This window comes from Arvicanthis niloticus, chromosome 19 (assembly GCF_011762505.2).
Source record: "Arvicanthis niloticus isolate mArvNil1 chromosome 19, mArvNil1.pat.X, whole genome shotgun sequence".
NCBI lineage: Eukaryota > Metazoa > Chordata > Mammalia > Rodentia > Muridae > Arvicanthis > Arvicanthis niloticus.
This window is the reverse complement of record NC_047676.1, coordinates 16475587-16499469: the sequence shown is the minus strand read 5'-3', so window position 1 is coordinate 16499469 and position 23883 is coordinate 16475587. Positions and strand designations below refer to the sequence as shown.

Below are 23883 nucleotides of genomic sequence, written 5' to 3'. Positions count from 1 at the left end.
GAAAAGTGTCACTTTAAGGAGAAAATCTTCTTAACCTTGAAGATTTGAACTATGTGTGAGATGTTCTGTTTGATTCCCTCTGAGATCTATTTGTAGATTTATACTCTCAAAAATATTTTATACACTGCCATCTGACTCATATCTTGTTTCAAAAATATCTACACATATCATCTGTCATTTTTATGAGAAACAAAAATATTGATCACAGTTTTTCAAGAACAAAATGAATAACTCACATCATTTAACATACTTGGGTGTTCTTTAACTGATCTGAAACACAAGTTGCTGGAGGCATTGTTGTTTGTAGCCCAAAGCAGATTCCACTGTAGCTAGCTGTGCTACTGATTGTACATACAAGAATTCAAAAGATTATATGTACTCATTGATATTCTGAAGCATGTCTCAAATAATGAAAGACATCGTGAATATGCTTAATAATAAATTTCTATCACTTGGAAAGGAAGGGTTAAAGTTTTAAATGCAAAAATTCTGTAATAACACTAAGCTTGCTTTGAGCCTCTCTTCTCTCAAATCCTATCGCTAAGGGAGATAAAATAATGAAAAATACTTGGCTAAACTGCTGGCAAAACTCTTATTGTTTGTACCACTCTTGGAAAAGGCTCCTGGGACTAGCAGTGGGATCCTTGCTATTGATTGGCTGGTTAAATAGGGGACTATTAGCTTCAGACAGGCTAGATTGATTACATAGCAGCAGCAGGAGCAAAGACTTAGAGCTGAGTGAGCAAGAGAGAGAGAGAGAGAGAGAGAGAGAGAGAGAGAGAGAGAGAGAGAGAGAGAGAGAGAGAGAGAGAGAGAGAGAGAATTGCTCTGTTGCTGCTGTTGCCGGATAATCCTGCTTCCCAGCTGCCTCAGTCAACAACTTACTGACTGCTTTTTTCTTTTACAAAAGGATGTCAGCTCTGAGAGCCAGCGAGGAATAACAGACTTCACCTTGGAATAGCTCAACACTGCTCGTGCAGCAGCGTTAAAGCAGATTTCAAGAGAAAACAAAAATCAAGCCCTAACCCAGCACCTCTTCATTTCTACATTGCAAAGAGAACAGTTTCATGCTCCAGGTAAGGAAATTATTACCAATTTTTTTCCATGTGTTTCCTTTTAGACAGCCACAGTATGATATATAGTAGCTAAGCTTGCTTTCAAAACTGAATTTGCAGTAGAGCATTAGAGTCAAATCTGTAAAGTATAATGGCATATGTTTAAATGAATATATTTCCAGGTTTTTCACAAGTACATGCACTTTTTAATACAATCATCACATGACATGTTTATGCAGAACATTCTCCACAGATAGAAAAGAATTAAGTCAAATCTATCCATAAAATAGTAAGGACATTCTCATGCCAGTATTAAAACATGTTCAGAAATATTCCCTTTTTTTTGGTGTGAAGTAACTTTGATAATGGAAACATATCAAAAAAAGACTGCATGAACTGTAAGGTTAAATTTGATGCAGACATAGAAGCTACTGTCTGCTTTTCAGTTGGTTATTCTTTCTGAAATCTATCTTCTCAGTTGAGCTTTAACTTTTGAGAGTAAGCAAGCTGTGTCCCAACAATGTGACATTAGACTGTCCTTATATTATGGCTGTGTATGTTGTGTTTGTTCTTGAAAGAGTCCTGTGCCAGGGAAGGAAATTTGATTCTTGAGGTGCTTAGGCATTCTGGAGTTCACTGCTGAGCTGCAGTCCTATACATTAATATTTAAAGTGTCAGAGATGGTTTGTGCAGGCAAAGGGCCTGTGAAAACTTGTGGTCTTTCCAATATGAAATTCTCTTCTGGAAGCAGGGTTTTACAAAATGAAATCTCGAGAAATTGTTGAAATGGAACAGACATAATAGCTGGAGGAATGCAGTATTGATAAAGATGACTGACCTTAGGGTGCGGGTCAAAATATCAACTGCAAAGAGATAACAGAGTGATGAAAGGGGTTTCTTTCTTGCTTGTGGGAAGTAAAATGATTTGCGATATTAACATGTAAAGGTATTTACATTTTGATCAATGAAAAGCTAATATATGGTGAGAGTTTCTCTCTATTTGGAGTTAGGTTCTCTAGGTTGCTCCTTTTATCAGAGAATATGTGTTATGTGATCAAAAACTTTGTAGTATGTTATTTCATTTTTAAAATAATTGCAAAATTGGACTCTTGGGAATAAAATATTTGAAGTTAAGAACCTAACATAGTCTGACTATTATATTTGCGGGTTTTATCACACTTCAGATTTATTTAAAAAATCATATATGCAAAAAATATGTTGTCATTATTTCACATTGTGTTTCAGTTATACTTCTAGATGCTTGGATGTTGCTGTTGGTCAGGGCAATACATAAGAGAATTAATGTGAATAGAGATTACATAAAATATGGCATGGCTAGTGCTATATAACTCTATCACTTTATCTTTATTTCTATCTCTCTATGTCTATTTCTATATTTATATTATGAGGCTATGCGATATTGTTTGTTATTTTAAATTGAGTCACTTGAACAAATTTGTATGTTTTCTTTTGAATAGTATGATGAAGAATCTATTACCAAACTGGGAACCGAAGGCATGCTGACACATACTTTTATTGATGTAATAGGGTTAGCTGTAACAGAACCACAATGCTTGTTTTAAATTTGCTATATCCATTACTGCAATCAACATCCGGTGTTAATTATGCTGTCTGTGAAGTATGTCAGTAGTATTACTTTGTTTTATTTAAATTATTTGGTTTATCTTTTAAGAAAGCATAACTTAGTTTCAACTAAATGATTTATTCTTTTTTGCAATATTATATGTTTATTTAAACTTAATTTTCTCACAACAATGTGCAAATCCGTTTTTATAGTACAGTTTTCTTGCTTCATTACAGGTTATGTTGTATTATTCTATAAAAGAGACTAATCCTCAATTACATTGTATGTTTTCCTACATTCATTTAAATTTTAGTATATGTAAATATTTATAGTATTTTTCTATAAGAAGCACATTCTTCTTTTAAATGCATTTTGAAATTACATCCTAACCCCTGTACCTCTCACTGTGGACATGTTACTCTAGCACTCTCAATGTTACTTTTATTCTTCTATTATTTCTTATAAATTTGCAATTTATATTAGAATATTTGATGCCCCGTGTAGTTAGCAGGAAATAGTCAATGATTGGAGCAAGAGAGTTCTTATTAAATCAGCACTTCAATTTCCATCTATTTAATTAACATGCCCCCTGCATTCTGTATTTTTTTTTTCAAACTAGAACAAGGAAAACTAGTGTCTTGGGAGTGAGACATCTAAAGGGTCACTTGGAATCTGAAATGTACAGTTTACTCAATCAGTCCATCTTCAGTTTCTCTTCTCTCTTTGTGTTTGTGAGAGAGGTCGTCTTGACCTTTTATTCACCTTCTCATTAACTCCCATAGTATCAGATGTCTCTCCTGATTACTCATTTTAACCATGCTGAAACAAAATTTGAGAAAGGACGATTGCCTCTGTTTCTGTAGCTCTCTGAACCATTAGGGGGCTCTTTCTCCCTGTGTTATAGTCCGTGAAGCACAGCAAGATGATGCTGCCTTCATGCTGCATTTGTTCCTGTTTGGAAGGCATGAATACTGCTTCAGAGGTTTTTCTAGTGCCACCCACAAAACAGAAACTTTTAATGTCTGTAGGAAATCTATTTCCAAAGGAAAATAAACGTATCCTCTGCTTCTCATTCTTTGAATTTATTAATGTATATAAATACTTAGCCTTTGATAGCTAAAATATAACCATGGTTATTTAGTGAAATTTAAAGGTTGTGTGCTAAGGAGAGATCATCATAAATAATCTAACAAACTTATTTTGGCATTATTCTCAAATATCTGTGTTCAAGACAAAGACTCTCCCTAAGTGCTGCTTTTCAAGTAGTCTCAGAAAGAGCAAACAGAACCAAGCTAAGAGAGAGGATTAGCTATTATCTGTATAAAAAATTACAGGAGAGCAGAAAGTAAAATGATAGAATTAGTTTGGATCTACATGTTGGGAGTGCATTTTGAATTCTGACACATTCTTCTTTCCCCCTTTTGTAACTGTGAACTGTCATAGGCATAAACAATATGTGATACAATGGCTGCTTATAGGGCCGAATGCTGGTCCTCATATCACTTTCAGACACAATTGTTATTGAGCTGCGCTCTTGCCTTTCTTCCAGGAAGGTAACCAACCGGCTTTCCTTCTCTGTTGCAGCCTGAAGATGATTACTTAGTGCAAAACTTGTTTTGATACTCAAGAAGACTATATGAGACAAATGCATGCATTCTATTTGGTGGATTGATGCAAGGCTTATATAATTGATCTGTACAAGTACATTTATATTTGCTGAAAGGAATGGATATTAGAACTATCTAGTATATTACAAGATATCTTAAATCAATCTTGATCAGCTATTCTCAACCTGTGGGTTGTGATCTCTTTGACAAATCTCCCATAAATTTACATAATAATTCATAATAATAGCAAATCCCAGTAATGTAGCAACAAAAATAATTTTGTGGTTGAGCATCATCACATGAGTAACTGGATTAACAGTACTAACTATATTAAAATGTTTTAGCATTAGGAATGTTGAGAGCCACCGATCTTGACATTATTGGTTTTAATAAAAACAATATAATGTTACTTATTGACAGGATTATGGATGAGAATTCTCTTGCTGAAATTTTATTGTCAAAGACTATGAAGAGGCTTTGGTAACGATATTTTTTTCCACAACATAGTCTTTTACATTAAATAAATACAAGGTTGGAGATAAGGGCTAAACTTAAATATAATCAATGAATAAAACTGCAAAATTTGCATTTAAATTTGTTTGTAGGTCAAGTTTTGCTTAGAACAAAAGAATAATATATTCATTTATTATTCAATAGTAAGTAAGTGAAAATACCACTGAAGTATAGTATGTCTTATGTCACCTAATATGGAAGTAAAGCTTTTCAAAATGTGTGTTTGTGTGTGTATTTGTGTATGTCTGTGAGAGTCTGTCAGTGTGTATGAGTGTATGAGTGTATGTGAGAGAAAGAGAATATGATCATGTGTGTCTTGATGTGTGTGCAGTATATGCATACATGTGTATGTGGATATAACCTTCTCTCCATATGTGGGAAGTGTAAAGAGAGTATCAGCTGACAAGGTCTATCATTCTCTACCTTACTTTCATACAGGAATTCTTGGATTGAACCTTGACCTAGACTGGTAACCAGTAAGCACCAGTGTTCATTTTAATCTGGATCCCATTCCTAGATCTGGCCAGAGAATCTTGACCAATTTACCTAGCAATTTTTAAACTTAATTTTATATTTTTACTTATTCATTATATATCCTGCTCACTGCCCTTGTCACAGTCACACCTCCCACAGTCCTTCCCTCGTGCCTCCCTTTGGGGTTCTCAGAGTTTGAACCACTACCAAAGAATATACACTGGCTGGACATAGGCCTCCCCAGTCATCTGACATAGATGTGTAGCTTTGTCTTCCTGTGGTTCCTGAAATACTGGAAAGAATGTTATCCACACCCCCCCCCCCAAAAAAAATGCCTGTACTTGGGATATCTAGAATTTTAAATGGATGTTGGGGATTTGAACCTAAATGTTTGTGCAACATGTACTTTTATCCTCCTAATTTGTAGAATAGAGACATGGGTGCATTCTACAATAGGCCAGCGTCAGATGTAAAGAGGAAGTAAGAAGGTTCTGTCTTACTAAGCTCAGTGCAATGAACTGAGTTTGATAATACTGCATGAGCAGAAGTGTTTGTCTTTTATTGTTGCACGTTCCAATGAACTGATTTGTATGTGCTATGAGATTATTTTTCAGTGTTGTCATTTTAAAAGATTTATTTATTTTTGATGTATTCATGGGAATTATGTCTTGTACCATATTAGTACAATCACTGTAGATACCTGAAGAAGGTATTTGATCTCCAAGAAATAAAGTTTGGGAAGTTTATGAACAATCAAGTATATACTGAGAACCAAACCCATCCTCTGTATTAGGGCCCAGTGCAGTTAACCACTGAGCAATCTCTCCAGCTTGAGATTTGTTTTATATCATAGTTGTTTTTTAATTTCAACAAATGATTTTTCTATGTTCAATATTTCCTTTCATTTTAGCGCAAAAGCTGGTATTCCTACGATCAGCTTTTGTTATTTTATATCAAACTTTGTATATGACCTTAGATGTGTACATGAAATTTCTCTGGTATGTTGTTTTTAGCTAATTTGAATACTTCTTTGAGTCATGAAAGTTAATATTTGAGTACTATTCTTCATAAAATGAAATACAAATGAGAGAATTTTGGCACTGAGTTTCTTAGACTAATAGAAGATAATAATTGGAGCATGGTACTCTTTTTAGTAATCGTAATATGGTTAAGGTAGATTTAAGTGTTATCACAGGGTTTCCATATGTATCAATGCAAATCATAGGCAGAAAGAACCAACTCGCACCTTTTTAAACAGAAAAAAACATTGAGATTTTCCAGAAGTTAACAGTCCTATATAATAGGTTTGGTTTCAGCATGTCAGATGTGATTCAGGAATGATTTACATATAGTTGCTTTAGGAATAGGAAAATTTTGGAATGATTTTACATGTAAAGAAAAATAAGTTTATGTGTTGAAGGCCTCATATCTGCTCTTGTAGCTGCCTGTTTGGTCGCTCAGTGTCTGATAGATCTTGGGCGTCCAGAATAGCTGAGACTGCTGGTCTTCCTACAAGGTTGCCCTCCTCCTCAGCTTCTTCCAGCCTCCTTTGAATTCAACCACAGGAATCCCTAGCTTCTGGCCAATGGTTGGGTGGAAGTATCTGCATCTGTCTCAGTCAGCTGCATATTGGGCCTCTCTGAGGGCAGCCATGCTAGGCTCCTATCTGTAAGCACACCATAACATCAGTAACAGTGTCAGACCTTGGAGCCTCCCCTCGAAATGGGTCCCAATTTGGGCAGGTCCCTGGACTTCCTTTCCCTCAGTCTCTTCTCTATTTTTGTCCCTACAGTTCTTTTAGACAGGATTAACTCAGATTCAGAGTTTTTGACTATGAGATGGCAACCCCATACCTCCACTTTATGCCCTGTCTTTCTACTGGAGGTAGATTCTACAAGTTTCCTCTGCCCACTGTTATGAATTTCATCAAAGGTCCCTTCCATTGAGTCTTAATAGATACTATAACATCCCAGGTCTCTGGTACATTCTAGAGGGTCCCCCCACCACCCACTTCTCACCTCCTGAGTTTGTATATTTCCAATCATTCTGCTGGTTCTCAGGGCTTCAATCCTGTTTCCTCCACCTTAATACATGATCATGTTTTTTTCTCCCCCTTCCCTTTCCCACCTATATTCCTCCCTCCCTTCCCCCCCCACCCCCAATTGCTTTCTTCTCCCTTCCAAGTGGGATTGAAGCACTCTCACTTGGGCCCTTCTGCTTCTTAAACTTCTTGAGGTCTATGGATTGTATCCTGGGTATTCTGTAATGTTTTGGCTAATATCCACTTATTAGTGAGTATATAACATGCATGTCCTTTTGCGTCAGAATTGCCTCACTCAGGATGATATTTTCTAGTTCCATCCATTTGCCTGCAAAACTCATGATGTCCTTGTTCTTAATAGCTGAATAGTATTCCATTGTATGAATGAACCTCATTTTCTGTATCCATTCTTCTGTTGAGGGACATCTGGGTTGTTTCCAGCTTCTGGCTATCACAAATAAGGCTGCTATGAACATAGTGGAACATGTGCCCCTGTGGCATGGTAGAGTATCTTTTGGTTATAAGCTCAAGAGTGGTATAGCTGGGTCTTCGGGTAGCTCTATTTCCGATTTTCTGAGGAAAAGTCCAGATTGATTTCCAGAGTGGTTGTAATCTGTAATTCCACCAGCATTGAAAAAGTGTTCTCTTTTTCCACATTCTCGCCAACATGTGCTGTTACCCGAATTTTTAATCTTAGCCATTCTGATTGGTGTAAGGTGGAATCTCAGGTTCATTTTGATTTGCATTTCCTTGATCACTAAGGACTTTGAACATTTCTTTAACGGCTTCTCAGCCATTCGAGATTCCTTTGTTCTGAATTCTCTGTTTAGTTCTTTACCCTATTTTTGATTAGGTTGTTTGGTTTATTGGAGGTTAGCTTCTTGAGTTCTTTATATATTTTGGATATTATCCCTCTATTAGATGTGGGGTTAGTTAAGACTTTTTCTAATCTGTGGGATGCTGATTTGTACTAGTAAGTATATCCTTTGCCGTAAAGAAGTTTTTCAGTTTCTTGAGTTCCCATTTATCAATTCTTGATCTTTCAGTCTGAGCACTGGAGTTCTATGCAAATACACATACAGCAGAAGACTGTCCATTCTGGCCTCAGTGAAAGAAGAAGCACCTCGTGCTTGAGAGACTTGAGGCCTCAGGGAATGGGGAAGCCTAGCAGGGTGGGATGAGTGGATGGGATAGTGGGGGTGAGGGAATCCTCCTGGAGATGGAGGAGGAGGAATGGAATGAGGAACTGTTGGGAGGGTGATTATAACTGGGATCTAAAAATGATTAAAGATCATTTTTTAAAAAGAGCACTTATTGCTCTTCAGAAGACCCAGGTTTCCACATGGTGGCTCCCAATTTTCTTTAACTCCAGTTTAGGGGATCTGATTCCTTGCTCGTGTGTGTGTGTGTGTGTGTGTGTGTGTGTGTGAAAACAAATTTTAATAAGCTAGCCGAAGGCCGTAGGGATGGATGCTGTTATACTTGCTATTTTTGTATGTCAACTTGACAAGAGCTAGAGTTACCAGAGAGAAAGGTGCCTCAGTTAAGGAAATGCATTGGTGAGACCTAGCTGTAAGGCATTTTCTCAATTAGGGATCAGTTGGGGGAGAGCCCAACACCTTGTGGGTGGTGGCATCCCTTATCTGGGGTCCTGAATCCTATAAGAAAGCTGTCTCAGCAAGCCATAGGAAATAAGCAGCACTCCTCCCTGATTTCTGCATCAGCTTCTGACTCCAGGTTCCTGGTTTTTTGGTTTTTTGGTTTTTTTTTTTTTTTTTTTTTTTTTTTTTTTTTTTTTTTTTGAGTCCTTGTCCTGACTTCTTTTGGTGATGAACAGCAAAGTGGAAGAGTGTAAGCTAAATCAAACCTTTCCTTTCTCCACATCCCCTCCATAGGGGAGAGAGAGAGAGAGAGAGAGAGAGAGAGAGAGAGAGAGAGAGAGAGAACTAACTAGTGATTGGTATTTTATTATGTCCTCTTATCCCCACTTTACATCACTGCTGAGAGCCTCCCAGCCTGGAGTGGTAAGGGGCGACATTCTAGCTCTGTAACTGTATTGAAATGCTGGTGATAACTTCTAAAAAAAGATCCGGAAAAACTTTTCTTGCTCTTTTTGATGGTAAAAGGCTGTAGTGTAACAGCCAAGAATTAAGTAATGTGGCCTTTGTTCTATCTCAGCAGGAATTGTGAGGCTCTAAGAAGAAAAAGGGACACTTTGAAAAGTGATTAAAGCATTTATTACTAAGTTGTAAAACTTTTTATTAAAGCTACTTAGGAAAAGGGGGAAAAGCAGAAAGATCCTAAGCAGGGCAGGGGGAAAGTATTCTATCTTTTCTCATCTCATTGTCCTTACACATCTTTCAGAATACATAATCACATGTTTAAAAGTTCATCACAAGTTCACACAAAACATCAAATTATAAATTGAAATAGAAGTTTACAACAGAGAATGTTTACAATCATATCCATTGGGAGCAATTATCTGGCTAAATATCCATCACCTGTTACAGCTCCACAGATTCACTGAAGGTTTAAAACCATAACTAAGTTGATGTTTTGTATAGATAAACCCAGTCAATATTTTATCTTTTGTCCCAGCATCTATAATAAATTGTCAATTCCCTTTCTATGACTTTTGGTTAATTGTTTTACAACCTCTTAGAATGTGCTCTGAATAGGAGAAAGTCTGGTTACTATCTAAGTACAATTAACTGGTGACTAACAGAGTTCACATTGTAGTTCTGACTATCAGAAAAGGATCTAATAGCAGTTCCACTATAAAAGTGCTTAATCATCATTGATATAATTTCATGAATTCTTATAAGATCATTATTAAGACTTAGTATGTCATCTATCTGTCTATATAACATCACTACAAGACAGTACATCTTCCTTCATAGATCTGCAGAGATCTGCTCAAAAGGGGTGGGCTAATACCTAGTAATTATTATATATATTTAATAATAACAGAAAAAGCATATTAATAGAAAGAATCTTTCCTAAAATGAATTTTCTTACAACCTTGAGTAATACGAATGAATCTGTCACAGATTATATTGTAATCCGAAGCCACCAATCTCAGGAAGATCACCTGCTAGTTATTAGCTTGTCCTAGTATGGCTCCTGACACATCACTATCTATACTGCTTTCCTGTTAGGAAGATCTTGCCTTAGTGTGGCTGATACTGTAGCTGATAGCTCAGGAAATGTACTGAAGCAATTGAACCATTATGTTTTTACATTCTTTAGGTTTTGCTAAGATCTACCCTTCACATCATGTATTTGAGAGGCTTTATCCACTCTGAGTATCAGGTATCTGCCAAAATAATATTCTGTTCATACTTTTATTGCCTAGTGCTATCCTTTGCCTGACATGTCTCTGCTTATACAGTTCTTTCTGGGGGAGTTCTGTCATTTTATTATTTTGTCTGTAGCTTCACCTTTAATAGACTTCCATAATTTTACAACCCATGTAAGGCAATATAATGTGTTTAGAATGGCCCTCTTCATAGAGTAATATGAATTTCAAATTGTTTATGTATTTCCATTGTTTGATAGCTTATTTCCTTTTTATTGCCAAATAATATCCTACTAAACGTTTGGAACAGTTTTCTTTTCATCCATGCAGTGACAACAATGTGCCTTGGTTCTTTATAATTTGGGGGAATCATTGATCAAGGGTCAGTGAACTTTTTTTAGACAGTATTTGATTGTAAGTTTCAACTAATGAAGGAAAATTTTTATGATTATGATTGCCTGACTGTGTGCTATCTGCAGTTTAATCCAATAAAAAACTATAACTTGTCCTCTTAAGTTTGTGCTAGGGATGTGTTTCCAAAACTAAATAATGAAAGTTATTCTTCTACATATTTATCAGATTTTGGTGTTTCTAGATTTTCATGTTATTAAAAATTGCTTTAATTTTTGAGATTATAATGTAACTGTACTTTTCTCTTTTTCAATTAAAACCCTTCTATATATCCCTCCTGGCTCACTTTCAAATTCATGGATTAATTGATGCGTTCTATTTCTTGTTGCTTTTAACATATAGTACTGATTGTTTATCCTAACTCATTCATTGTTGTGAAAGATATCCAACAAATTTTAATCTTCAAAATATATATCTATAGCCAACTGGCAGTGTCATTTTGGACAAATTATTTTTATATTTGCTAAGCAAATGTAGGAATGCAGAAGTTTAAAACCTGGGGATTACTTTAGTTCTCTATTAACTGAAATTATTTGTAATTTATAATTGGAAGTAAAAATAGAGTAACAGAATTAAAAAGATACATTTTTACTTGCCAGATATATTGTTAAAATGACTTATCACTTTTTTGAGATTATAATATAATTGCATCATTTTCCTTCTCTTTTCTCTCACCAAAACCTCTCGCTCTCTTTCAAATTTATGGTCCCATTACAATATTTGTTGTTATACACATATACTTCTACATATATTAACACATTATTATACATATATTGTACACATTAAGCATATATATGTTTATATTTATACATATACACTCTATATACATGGAGCCTTCTTAATCTGTATAATGTCACTCTTATATTTTTTTTCAGGGTTGACCAATTGATACTACAAAACCAACTGGCATACTTTTCCCTAGCTTAGATAATTTCTCCAATCCTCAGAATTTTTAGATGCTCATAACTGTTAGAGTAGGTTGGAGGCTTCTTTTATTTTCTCTGTACATTTTAGCAAATCTATCATAGTCCTTGTTCATCTTATATTTAGGAAATCATGTTAATTAGACTTTATGAGTATAGCTTCTGACATTCCTAGGAGATACAACCTCATAGCACCTCCCTGTCTCTCTGGCTGTTAAAACCTTTCTGCTACCTCTTCTTCAATGATCCTTAAGCCTTAGGTGCAGAAATTTTATTGCAAATGCATCCATTGGGACTGGGTTATACAGCACCCTATTTATAAATATACTACTGACTCTTCTCATTAGGGAAACTGCTGTTTTCAATAGATGAAGACCATTATAAAAATCCATGTCTTGAGAATTTTTATGCTTTTAAAAATAATCTTGCATTGTTAACTAAACATGTATTATGAGTTCATCATGTCCTTATATTGATATTGTGATACTATTATATGGAAAATTGATCCTCTTTTAAAGCTGAAAAATACAATATCCATCGAATATATTAGTATATTAATGTATTAAGTGGAAGAAATACATTGAAACTTGTAGTACAAACAAGTTAAGCTTATCCCTGACTATCTTACAAATGAATAAGACTCAGACTATGGCTATTTTATTTGGCTTTGTCAATTGCTGGGGGTCACCTACAAACTAATACAGTAACTGCAGGCCTGGCTACCTCCCTATTGGTGTACCCCAGATAATTTCTCTTTCCCCTGCCACATGCTCATGGTTTCTTTCCCCTCATGGTAGCTTTCTCCCTTTTCTCATTTCTCCTCTTTCCCTCAAAACTACCAATATCTAATCTAAAATGCCAAAACTACCTATATCTAATCACTCTAGTAACTGGACAAAGACAATTTTATTTAACCAATGGTTTTAAATCAAGGTACAAGGTTTGCAAAACAAAATCTTGTGAACATGAGAAGTCACTCTTAGTCCTAGAACATGAGCTATAGATTTTAGCTTTAGCTTTACAATATATAGCAATAGACCAACCCTTAACAGAAACTGAGGTCCTTAGTAAAAGAAAAGACACAACTAACTTTTCACTCTGGTCTCATGTTCCACATTTTTTTTCTCTCCTTCCTTATATCATTGGAGAGAACAGACAGTTTATTCTGTTGAACAGTCTTGTGTTCAAATCCTTGTGTGCACTTGTGGAACATATAAATGGGAAGTACACCAATCAACTTCTCTGTCGACTCATTAAATATAACATGCTATGGTATCTATTATAAAATTAAATGTAATGAATAATGCCCTTAAAATAAAAAGTGCTATAAATAAACATGAAGTTCTTATGTAGTAAATTGCATATATTTCTCAGAAATAAATAAAAAAAACTTTCTATCTCTCTGTCCCTCCTTCTCCATCTCTGTCTTTCTGTCCGTGTCTCTCTTTGTCTCTATCTCTGTCTCTCTGTCTCTGTCTCTATCTGTCTGTCTCTCTCTCTCTTTCTCTCTTTCTCTCTCTTTTCCTCTCTCTTCCTCTATTTTCTCTCAATTGACAAGAAGTTAATCTTGGAGCCAAATATTTGGATCTGATTCCTTTTTTTACTAGTTAAAAATTTAAAGCATCATAAAGCAATAAACACACAGGAGATAATGTCTCATGATCTATTCTGTCTACTCATGTGTTCTTCTAAGTATTTACATAAGTGTATTTATTAGTGCATTTATCCCCAGTAAGTATAAATATTCTGAACTGTTCTCTTAGATATCATTAAATAATGTACATTTGGTTGTAAATATTTCTTTTCATGAACTTGTTGACTGAGAAGTATACCTAAGACCTAATTCCTACAATCGAGCTGTAGACTTACTTCTGACTTACATCTATATCATCTATATCATTTTTTGTTTTGGCTGGAATTATAGAAAGGTAAATTGATTGTCAAGAGTATTTTCTGACAAATTATACCTAAAATCTACTGAGAGAAGAACATTTTAAACTACAGTAACAAAATTATTTCTGGGAGTAATAATGATATTTTTTTAAATCAAATTTTAAAGCCCTATTTTGCAATACATTTGTAAGAAGTAGAGCAGGATTTATTCATTCAAATCTACAACTTTACAACTGACCAAGACACATTGCATATAGGTGGAATGCATGACATAGTTAGAGTATTACATATCTCTCTCTGAGTAACAGAGTAAGATGTTCCCAGAAAGAACAGACAAGGGATAATGTTTTTTAGATTTGAGGTACATGTGTGTGTGCTGTTTATTAATTCTGGTGCCACAAAGAGAAATCTATCAAACTTGAAATGATTTCTCAATATTGCTTAAATATAACAAATTAGAGCATATATGTATGCAGATATCCATATCCATATATATGGATAATTGTGTGTATATGTAAAATCTAAAAATTTTGTAAATATGTAACAATATCAAGGCCTTTCTGTTTTTGAAACTGTGTTTTGTTCTATGCAATTTATGCATTTTGTTCTGTGCAATTCAAGTAGCCATGACAATGAATAAAAATAGGCTAAGATCCTCCATCTACATAACAAGATAGAAAATTGTATCACTCATTCATCTATTCTCTTTGATATCCTTCCATGTTCTCTTCTGAGAGTCTAGGCTTAGAATCACACAGAACATTTATTCCTTTTTTGAATTCCTTTCTTTAGATTCTGCCAAGAATACTATAGAGCTTGAAGGCAAGCTGAATAAAGGAACCTTCGTTTTCTTTGCTGTAGGTTGCTTTTGTTATTTTAGAATTCTCTTCAACTTACACAATTCCTCCAAAACCTTTGCTTCCCTTTTTTTTTGCTGCTTCTGGAACTCTCAAGAATCAGATCACAGGGACCAGGAAAGATAGAATGTGAGTCTTTGTTTCCATCCTCCCCACGCCTCTATCTTTTGGGTATTTACATGCTTTCAAGAAATTCTCGCTGTGAAAATTAAATATTTCAAAATACTTTGTGTAACAAATAAGAAACATTTCAAAACAGAAAGAAGAATTTATACCACTACCTTAAAAGAATTTATTGTTACCTAAAGGGAGAGAAAAAAATGTGAGGGAAGCTTCTGTTATTCTTCCATTCCTATGGTTGTGGTCTTTAGTACCTTACTCTTTACTTGTTGTATGTTCAGTCCACTAAGACATGTACCAAAATTTCTGGTGAAATTAACCATTCTGCTATGTGAATTTTTGACTCAGCAGTGATCAAATCTAATTGAGACTGGAATTTGATAACAGAAGAATCAAAACCTAAATGGCTTATTCATAATGTCTCCAAGTTATTTGTATGATCATTCCCTTGCCCTTGAGCGAGGGAGGTATTTGCTGTTAGTTAAATGGAGTGGGGAGCCTCGTTAGCATGCAATGTTTCCAATCATTCAAGTAGTCAATTATGTCTACCGGTGCTGATGAAGAACCCAGCATCCTCTTAACTGTTTACTTAAAGTGTTTACTAGGATTGTGAGGAGGATTCGTCTTTTTCACTGTATTTGAGAGCTTAGAGGTAAGCAAGAAAACAAGCCAAAAAAAAAAAAGCACAAGTATAAAAACATGGCTATAAATCATTAGATCAGATTGTTTCAAGAAAGTCAGAAAGCTTCTTAGGGCAGCTGAGTGGTTTAGGGTTAAGCTGAGAAGCTTAAAACACTGAGTTTCCATAAGCCTCTCTTGACATCTTTCCTTCATTGCCTGAGGAGATTAAGCTGACCTGGCTTGTAAATAAAGTAGAAAATCACTTGAGGGACTAGGCCTGCGAAGTCTCCTAATTTCCTTCATATTTGCCCTTCCCCTAATTATTTCCTGACCTCACTAATTATACCTTGAGCTTTCTACACCCTGGCAACATACCTCATCACATCTTATCTAAAATGAATAGCATCCTCTAAAACAATTTAAAAGTTTATTAATTAATATTCCTAAATAGCCAGGTAATATATTAGTAGATTCTAAAAGAATTAGGTAGAAGTTGAAAAAAATATAATACTAGATTTGAATTAATTTTGTTACCTGAATAATATACCAGGAATTTTAGTTCAATAGATTGGCTTCCATTCCAGAAAATAACTCCAAATAATTTTATAGTTAGTTAGTGCCTAAAATATGTACAAATTTCATTTAGTGTCCTTGTATTCGAATAATGCAATCACAAGAAAATTAACCTCTACTATGGTTTGCTGCCGGATGTATTTTTTTTTAATTTATGAGTTATTTATTTAAAAATTTTAACAAATTAAAAAAAACTTATAAGCAAAAAACTATATGTTATAAGGTATTTAATAAATCTACTATATTACTTAGCCATGGGACACCGTGTTTGTTACATTTCTTGTCAAGATTGTGTGACTACTACTACTGTTGCTACCCAACATTTGAGACATAGAAGCCAAATGCCAGAGCTGAGAGAAACCAGGTACTAAGTAAATAATAGGAGCAAAACACTAGTAGGACTGTTTTTACATGAGAGAATATTTGTGTCACCAATTAATCACACTATCTTACTACAATGTACTCAACTAAAAAAGACTCAATAAATTAGTTGAGTGCCATGGCTGAATTCTTTCTATAAATAGTGACCACGCTGTGACAAAGGACCTTTCTAAGATTTCTTTCAAGCCACCTGCTAGAGTGATCAAATAGAGAAGAAAATAACAGTCTTGAAAATTTATTCCTGAGTATCATTTAATATACATTTCTTATTAGCCAAAGTATTTGAGCTTCCAAAATTGGGCATGGAGGTGATGGGGTCATAAATAAATTTAAAAGAATAGTCAACTCACATTGAGAAAAGTTGTTTTGTTAATCTACTCTGTTGTTCCTTCCCTAATTTCTGAAAGCATAATTATTATAATTTAAATTGTTTGGTGTCAGTTGTGTATATGATTTCTGAGTTTTATCCTATCCTCTAAATTTGCAAACTAATATGATATAATTTAGTGATTATATTTAAAGGAAAGATATTTTGAGAGCTAGGAGAAATTGTAAAAAAAAAAAAAAAAAAGATAAAAAGATTACCTGTTTTCTTTGTTCAAACTGCAAAGCAAGTCCACAGGCCTTGATCCATGAGTTGCCTCTGAAATACTGACAAATAAGCAAGAAGCTATCAAGAAGAGAGTGAAAACATTTACAGTGACTGTGGAGAGTTGAGGAAAATACCTCTAGTGCAGAAGATATGGAGAGTGAGCCTCAAAGAGGATGTTGTGGCTTTATTCTACTGAGAGAAAGACCCCTGAACATATTACTAAAGAATTTGATGCATTGTTCAAAGAATAAGAAAATTATGTACACTTGATTTTCAAAAAAATTAATGATGACGTATGATCTAATTTTTCCATAATTTATAATGTGTGTGAAAATCATAATAGAAGCTCAAATTTGTTCATTTCTAATACTGGAGGATATCATAGCGTATATTTTCAACATACTTCTAGATTATTTAAGTGTTTGCCTGAAGACTATAATAGAATTCAATTAATGACAAGAGTTTCAAGAACCATGTTGGAATAGCTACTTTACAGGATCAATTGTCAAAAAAGTGAGTTGCCTGAGGTAGTAGAACTCCCTTCTCAGATGTGAAATACACTCTGGCTGTCTAACAACAAGTTGCTTAACTTGAACCTGTGAATAAGAACCTTAAACATATCAGCACACATTTTTCAAGCCCAAGGAATATTGATGAAAACAATCTACCATAATACCCTGTTCTTTCACTCAATTCCATTTTTCCTTCTTACATTCTTTCTTGAAACAAAGAAAAATAGACCACATCGTCATCAATGAATCGGAAATATAAGGATGATATTCTAGTCCAAATCATGTGTCTGAGGTGTGCAAAAAGGAGAAGATGGATATATCATTTAGACTGAAGCAGATGAGTTTAATGTGCCTGTCATGTGTGTAAAGTTGTTTGTGTAGCTTACATGCTGGCATGAAAGTGGCAGGTTTTGTTCCTGTTTAAATATCTTTATACCTGAGCTCCCAGACATTTACCATTAGAAAACACTTTTTGTCAACACCAGTGGGATGTATTTTATGCCATACTGACTCCTGTTTCTAACTGTATCTTATTTAGTACAGTACGAATTTGAAGCAATGGGTTTCTTAAAATATGAGCACAAAATGTTGGCTTTGTATGGAATAGGGGTGAAGGATGAGAGGATGTTAAAGGTAAATACAATCAAAATACTAGGGATAAAGTTTGTAAAGAACAAGTAAGTTATAAAAACAAGTAAACAAAGACCAAGAGTGTTTGTGCAAAAAGCCATTGTGAGTTTCTGTTCTAGCATATATAACTCCTAATGGCACACACACTGTCAGCCAGCTAGCGACAAGTTCAGATGTTGTTCTCCATGTGATAGAGAGACAAACAAACATGAAAAGAAACAAGATGTGGGTAGTGAGCATATAATATAAAATTCATTTCTACTTAATGTATGACTTATGTCCCAGGACGACTGTCATTAACCAGGAGCTAACAGTAGATATTGATGGAAGGGAAGGGAAAAGTACACGTATGGCACATAAGCAACAATGAAATTAATAAAGTAAACATAAATCATTGATCTGCTGAATTACTATTTAAAATTCAGTAACAACCATAGGTGATTTAGCTCCTTTTGGAAATTATAAAGTTGTAAATAAATTGTTTTCTACTATTTCAAACCTAATTATTTCATTCTTATTAGGTAATATCACTAGGTTTTTCATACTTTCAATATCTTTACAAAGGAATTGTAAATTATATAGAATATTTTATTTAATCTATAACATTACAGGATATTGTCATTGTTATTGGATATCCTGTAAACCAGATGTAAGACTTCTGTAAACCAGAACTAAGCCACATACTTGAGTCATTCAGAGATATGAAGCTGCTTGTGATCTGATAACTTGATTCCTGTCATCTTATTACTTAAAGTTCTATGTATACCAATGGGGAGAAAAGTAAATTGTTAGTCTTCTGCATTTTTGAACACTGAAAACTATAGTAATCACTGACCATGGCATCCAGATTTGTATGAATGCTTTAGGAGTAATTACTCATGGATGTTACAAGTAGAATATGTACCTGATAATATTAACAGAGCCAAAAACCATGACCGGCTATGCCTTATGGGATAACCATATGTTATCTTTTTGCAAAATAAACTCACTATTAAACTATCATTTAAATTATTCTTATAGCCGTATATAAATACAGATCTCTTCACTTACCAGAGAAACAATCAGTTGTTACCATATTTTATTTCTAGTCATATTCTAAGTGTTTTACTCAGTAAATATTATGTAATATTCTTTGGTTATAAGAAGTTAATATTTCTCTGTATTTGGCAAACAATTTTATTAATATCAATTTTTTTCACTTTTCAAGAATATATCACACATTAACTCTTTAGGGAGAAAATAATTTATAATTTTATCATACATTTGAGTATTTATGAAAAACTATAGCATGTCCTTTTGTTCATAACTAACCATTTAAATGAGATGCAGTCTATAGATCTAAAAATTCTTCCCTAGAAACTCAAATTTTCAAATAAAATTCCCAGGATAGAATTATGCTTTGAACTTTTTGTGAAAAGCCTAACACTCCTTTTAAAAACATGGATATAAATCAGTAGTTTAAATACCATTAGACTTGCTTTAGTAAACAGTTGCATGCAAAGTTCTGTTTAATCATTAAAGTGAAATTATTTTAATTCCCAGAATTTTTTTCTTCTGCACTTCTCTATATTTTTTTCTCCCTTGGATGAAGAAGTACACATAAGGGTGTGGGCTTTATAGTTTGGCATAGTTGGTGGAAAAACAGAGACTCCATTTCTGACCGGGTGCCAAGTAAGAGTTTGTCCTGAGATTGTCCTCTGACCTTTATATTCTGGCTGTGTTGTGTGTCTATATGCACACACAAAAACACACATACACACACATGAGAGAGGGGGGGGAGAAAGGAATAAATGCAATGAGTTTCTGTTCCCTCTTTGCTTTGTGTGTACTTGCTCTCAGGATGAATTACTACACAGCTAACAGAACCTTAGCAGGTATATGTCCTATAGCTTTAGATTTTCCAGACTGAGGAACCATAAGCTGAAAACCTATTATTTACAGTATCTCAAATATCTGCTGATCTATTTTAGTGACACAGAGAGAGCACTTCTCACAGGGACTCATAAAAGGACACTTGGATGCTTATTATCCTGAGATGTCTCCTAGTTTGCAATGATACTGAATTTGTTTTGATTTTTAATAGATATTAGTTTAGTTTTCTTGCTGTGTTGTTTAGACATTGTATCACTGGATTTGTCTGTGATTGATTGCTTAATCCTTGAAAAAAAATTTTTTTGGTTTCTTAAAATATACTTGGGTGGAGATTTTTATTCTCACATAATAAAGCACTTAAAATTAATTATAAGTGTGGCTATTCATATCAGCCTATGTAAAGAGTCTGAGAATAGATTGTCCTCTATGAATTTCTAAAAGTCAAAAAAGACCTGGAGCATATTTTATTTTAGGACAAGTCCCTTAAAAAAACACCATGTCTCTGATGAAGTTTAGAAATCTGTGACAGCGTGGGGCCTGATGTCTGAGAAGTGCTGATTCAGTCCTTGAGTTTTCTGTGTCAAGTTCTCACCTGCACTTAGCAGCTGTTTATTGCTTGGTTCACTGAAGCATGGGATGCTGAGCTGAGCCACAGGTCAATAAAGCCATTTGCAAAGATCAACCCTGGGAGAGAGGTGATGAGTCAACCAAAAGTCTTCTGGGCTGAGGGGAAATTTTGCACTTTAGGTAGTAACATATAATCAAATGAGTCAGCAGCCTGCATATCTACCTAATTAATTTTACTACCTTTGGGGAGGCATGAAACAAACTGTATGCTTCCTTTTTTCCTTCACTAGTGATGTTAGTGCTTTGATATCAAACTATGTAGACAACCTTTAAACCCTGGCCTTTTAAGGACTTACAGAGTGATTTTTTTTTTAGTTTTGTATATTAAGGCCTTTATCCATTAATAAGTTTTCATATTCCTTTTCCTTCTCAGCAGTATTTTTATTAGTTTGCAAAGTATTATTTTGTAATACTTTTTCTTATTAGGTATTTTCTTTATTTACATTTCAATTGTTTTCCCCTTTCCAGGTCTCCCCTTTGGAAATCCCCTATCCCATCCCTGCTTCCAGGGCCTGTCTCTATGAGGGTGCTCCTCCCCCTCCCTTCCCCCCCCCCCACCAACACCTTTCTTCCCATCCTGGCATTCCCCTATACTGTGGCATCAAACACCCTCAGGTCTAAGATCCGCTCCTCTCACTGATGTCCTACAAGGCCATCCTCTGCCACATATGGGGCCTGAGCCATGGGTCCCTCCATGTTTACTCTTCTGTTAGTGGTCCTAAAAAGAGGTTTTAACACTTCAATAAAAATCATAATAATTACTTTTGAATGCATACTAAATATCATGATCTATACACACATTTTCATGATATATTTAGTTTAATACTCTTAATAATAAACCATAATTAATATTTTGTGCTTTACTGCATTTGTTTAATAAACATATTTAGAAGTTCATTATAGAGAGCTCATATGAACATGGTATTTGGAAACCAAGAACAGTGTTTCAAATATACATAATCATTTTATTTTCAACTAATTATATCATTTAGAAATTATTTATAAATTAACATTTATCTGTTAAAACTTTAATATAATTTATTTTTTTTAAATTGAAATTGCATGATAGGCCACAATTGTCAAATATAAATATAATGGTTTGTCATACTCATATTTATCAAAGATTTACAAACAGCAAAATGACCTGTTTTTGAGTCTCAGGCAGTATGGTAACACAGCAAAAACTGATATCAGTATTCTTACATAATCATATGTATTCCAGGTTCAAATGTTATTAACATGTTATTTGATAGATAGTAGTCATATCTACATATCTAATTTGGATGAAGATATATACAATCAGAATTTTATAATATAACTTTTTAGCTTGAACATTTTATAGAATTTTTTTATTTGTATTATTTTAAAACTTTATATTGGTGATATAAGAAAGTTGATACTTTTGGATCATTTTGGTATTTAATATACATTGATCTTAAAGAGTGATTAGGGTCTAATGAAACCTAACAAGTTAACAGATATTTTATCAGCACCTACTTTGCTAAGCCACTGCTATAGATGTTTTATAAAATTATCATTTTATGTAAAACAGCACCTTGGCACATGCAGTTGTCTATCATAAAATCCTAATTAAATAGGTGTTTAAGACTGTAACATGTAGTCAAAATAGTGAATGCTGCATTTGAAATCTTTACAATTCACAGAATTAATGGATTCCTTGGATAAAGGTGGTCCCACAGGCTCTAACTAATGGGACTCTCTAGGATATTTGGAAAGAAAATGACCAATGAGACATTCCACTCTGCTGCATTTGATTAATTTAAATTATCTCCTTTTTCAGTGTTTACACAATGGGAGATCCAAGTCTATACTATGTGTTATATAGATTCCTGGGACATCATCCAGCCTTCATGATAGTTTTCTAAATTTATTAAATATTTCATTGTGTTCATGTCTTTTTCATTGAAAATCAGGAACAGAACTATATCATTTTAATGGCTGAACAACTCCCTCCCAAATTTCAGGTCAAAAATATCCTGACATCATTGAATACAAAACTTTTTTAGCACATGTGTCTTGGCTTCCAAGGAGCTTGTGGAAGGTCAGTTCCTTCTTGTGAGGTCTACCCAGTTGCTCTGCATAATTTCTTTTTGGCACTGTCAAATAGGTCTACTTTTTCCTATTACAAATGTGCACCCAGCTCCTTACGGAGTCACATTCACTAAACTTCAAGCTAGATGCTGTCTTCATCTCAAAGTTCTGCAGGGTTCCTCTTAGATTTCCTAACTTATGCTATTATCTAGGTGCACATCCTGTCCTATAGGTCCACATAGAGAAAATTTTCAATAAACTAACAGAAGGAAACTTCTCAAAACCATAGAGAGAGATGCCTGACTGTGAAAAAAAAAAAAAAAAAAGTCTTACAGAACATCAACAAGATTCCGTCAAGAAAAAAAGCACAAAAATACACCAATCTCCCATTTTATTCATTGTTCAAGACCATTTATTTTTAATACCTTCTAAGTTTCAAGCTAAATTTGTCCACAAGATATGTAGAGATGAGTGTAGGTGAATGAAGTATTGGTGTTCTGAATGTAAACAGAGCCTATGAATAGTAGAAAGACTTTCTGAGTCCTGTTAAGGTATCAAAGCTGCCTTGAGCATATCTGCTGCTAAGTATATATAGCACCTGATTAAATGAAGTTCTTTTAGCTCTGCTTAACTTTTTGATGTGTAACTGACTATAAGTACTCTTAGCCTTCAATCTGTCAGGACTGTATGAAGCAAATTTAATTGCTCTTAAAATACACTCCTAATTCTTATACAGAACATGAGAATATTATGTATTCTGTGGAAAAGGAAATACTCCCCTGTACATAGAACACCTTTCAGTGAAGAATGCCTTCAGGAAATCACAAGGATTCAATGTCTGCTTGTACTATGTGCTACTGATGTGAATTAAAATGACAAGATGATATTCTATTTTTGGTACAGAGGAATGGATGAATAGACCTATATACAGAAATTTTACATGAAGAAAGATCGATTTGCAAAAAGAATGCACATTGTTCTTGTCCAGAGTGGGACTGGGTTGGAGAAATAGGGCACAGATATATGCAATCTGAAATTGTAGAAGAAATTTGGCAGGAATCAGCTGGCAATTACATATAATAGAACAACTAGTCATATTGGCTAGAATTATATGTGGGCAGATTCAAGAAGAATATCGCTTTTTAAAAAATTATGTATAAAAATAAAAATTTTGCACAGAGACAATATGCAGAACAGTATGTATGGGTAAGAGAAAGAAAGTTACACACATGTGGGGGGATACAGG

The 23883-nt window shown here is 34.3% G+C and overlaps 1 protein-coding gene across 1 annotated transcript in view; it reads left to right on the top strand.

Annotated features, from left to right (window-relative positions):
* Positions 1 to 703: 703 nt before the first annotated feature.
* Cdh18 (cadherin 18) overlaps positions 704 to 23883 on the top strand; it is a 796539-nt gene continuing 773359 nt past the window's right edge. Inside the window, exon 1 of the mRNA XM_076916405.1 lies at positions 704 to 1076. The gene's annotated coding sequence lies outside the window, so the exon portion shown is untranslated. The remainder of the gene's footprint in view (positions 1077 to 23883) is intronic.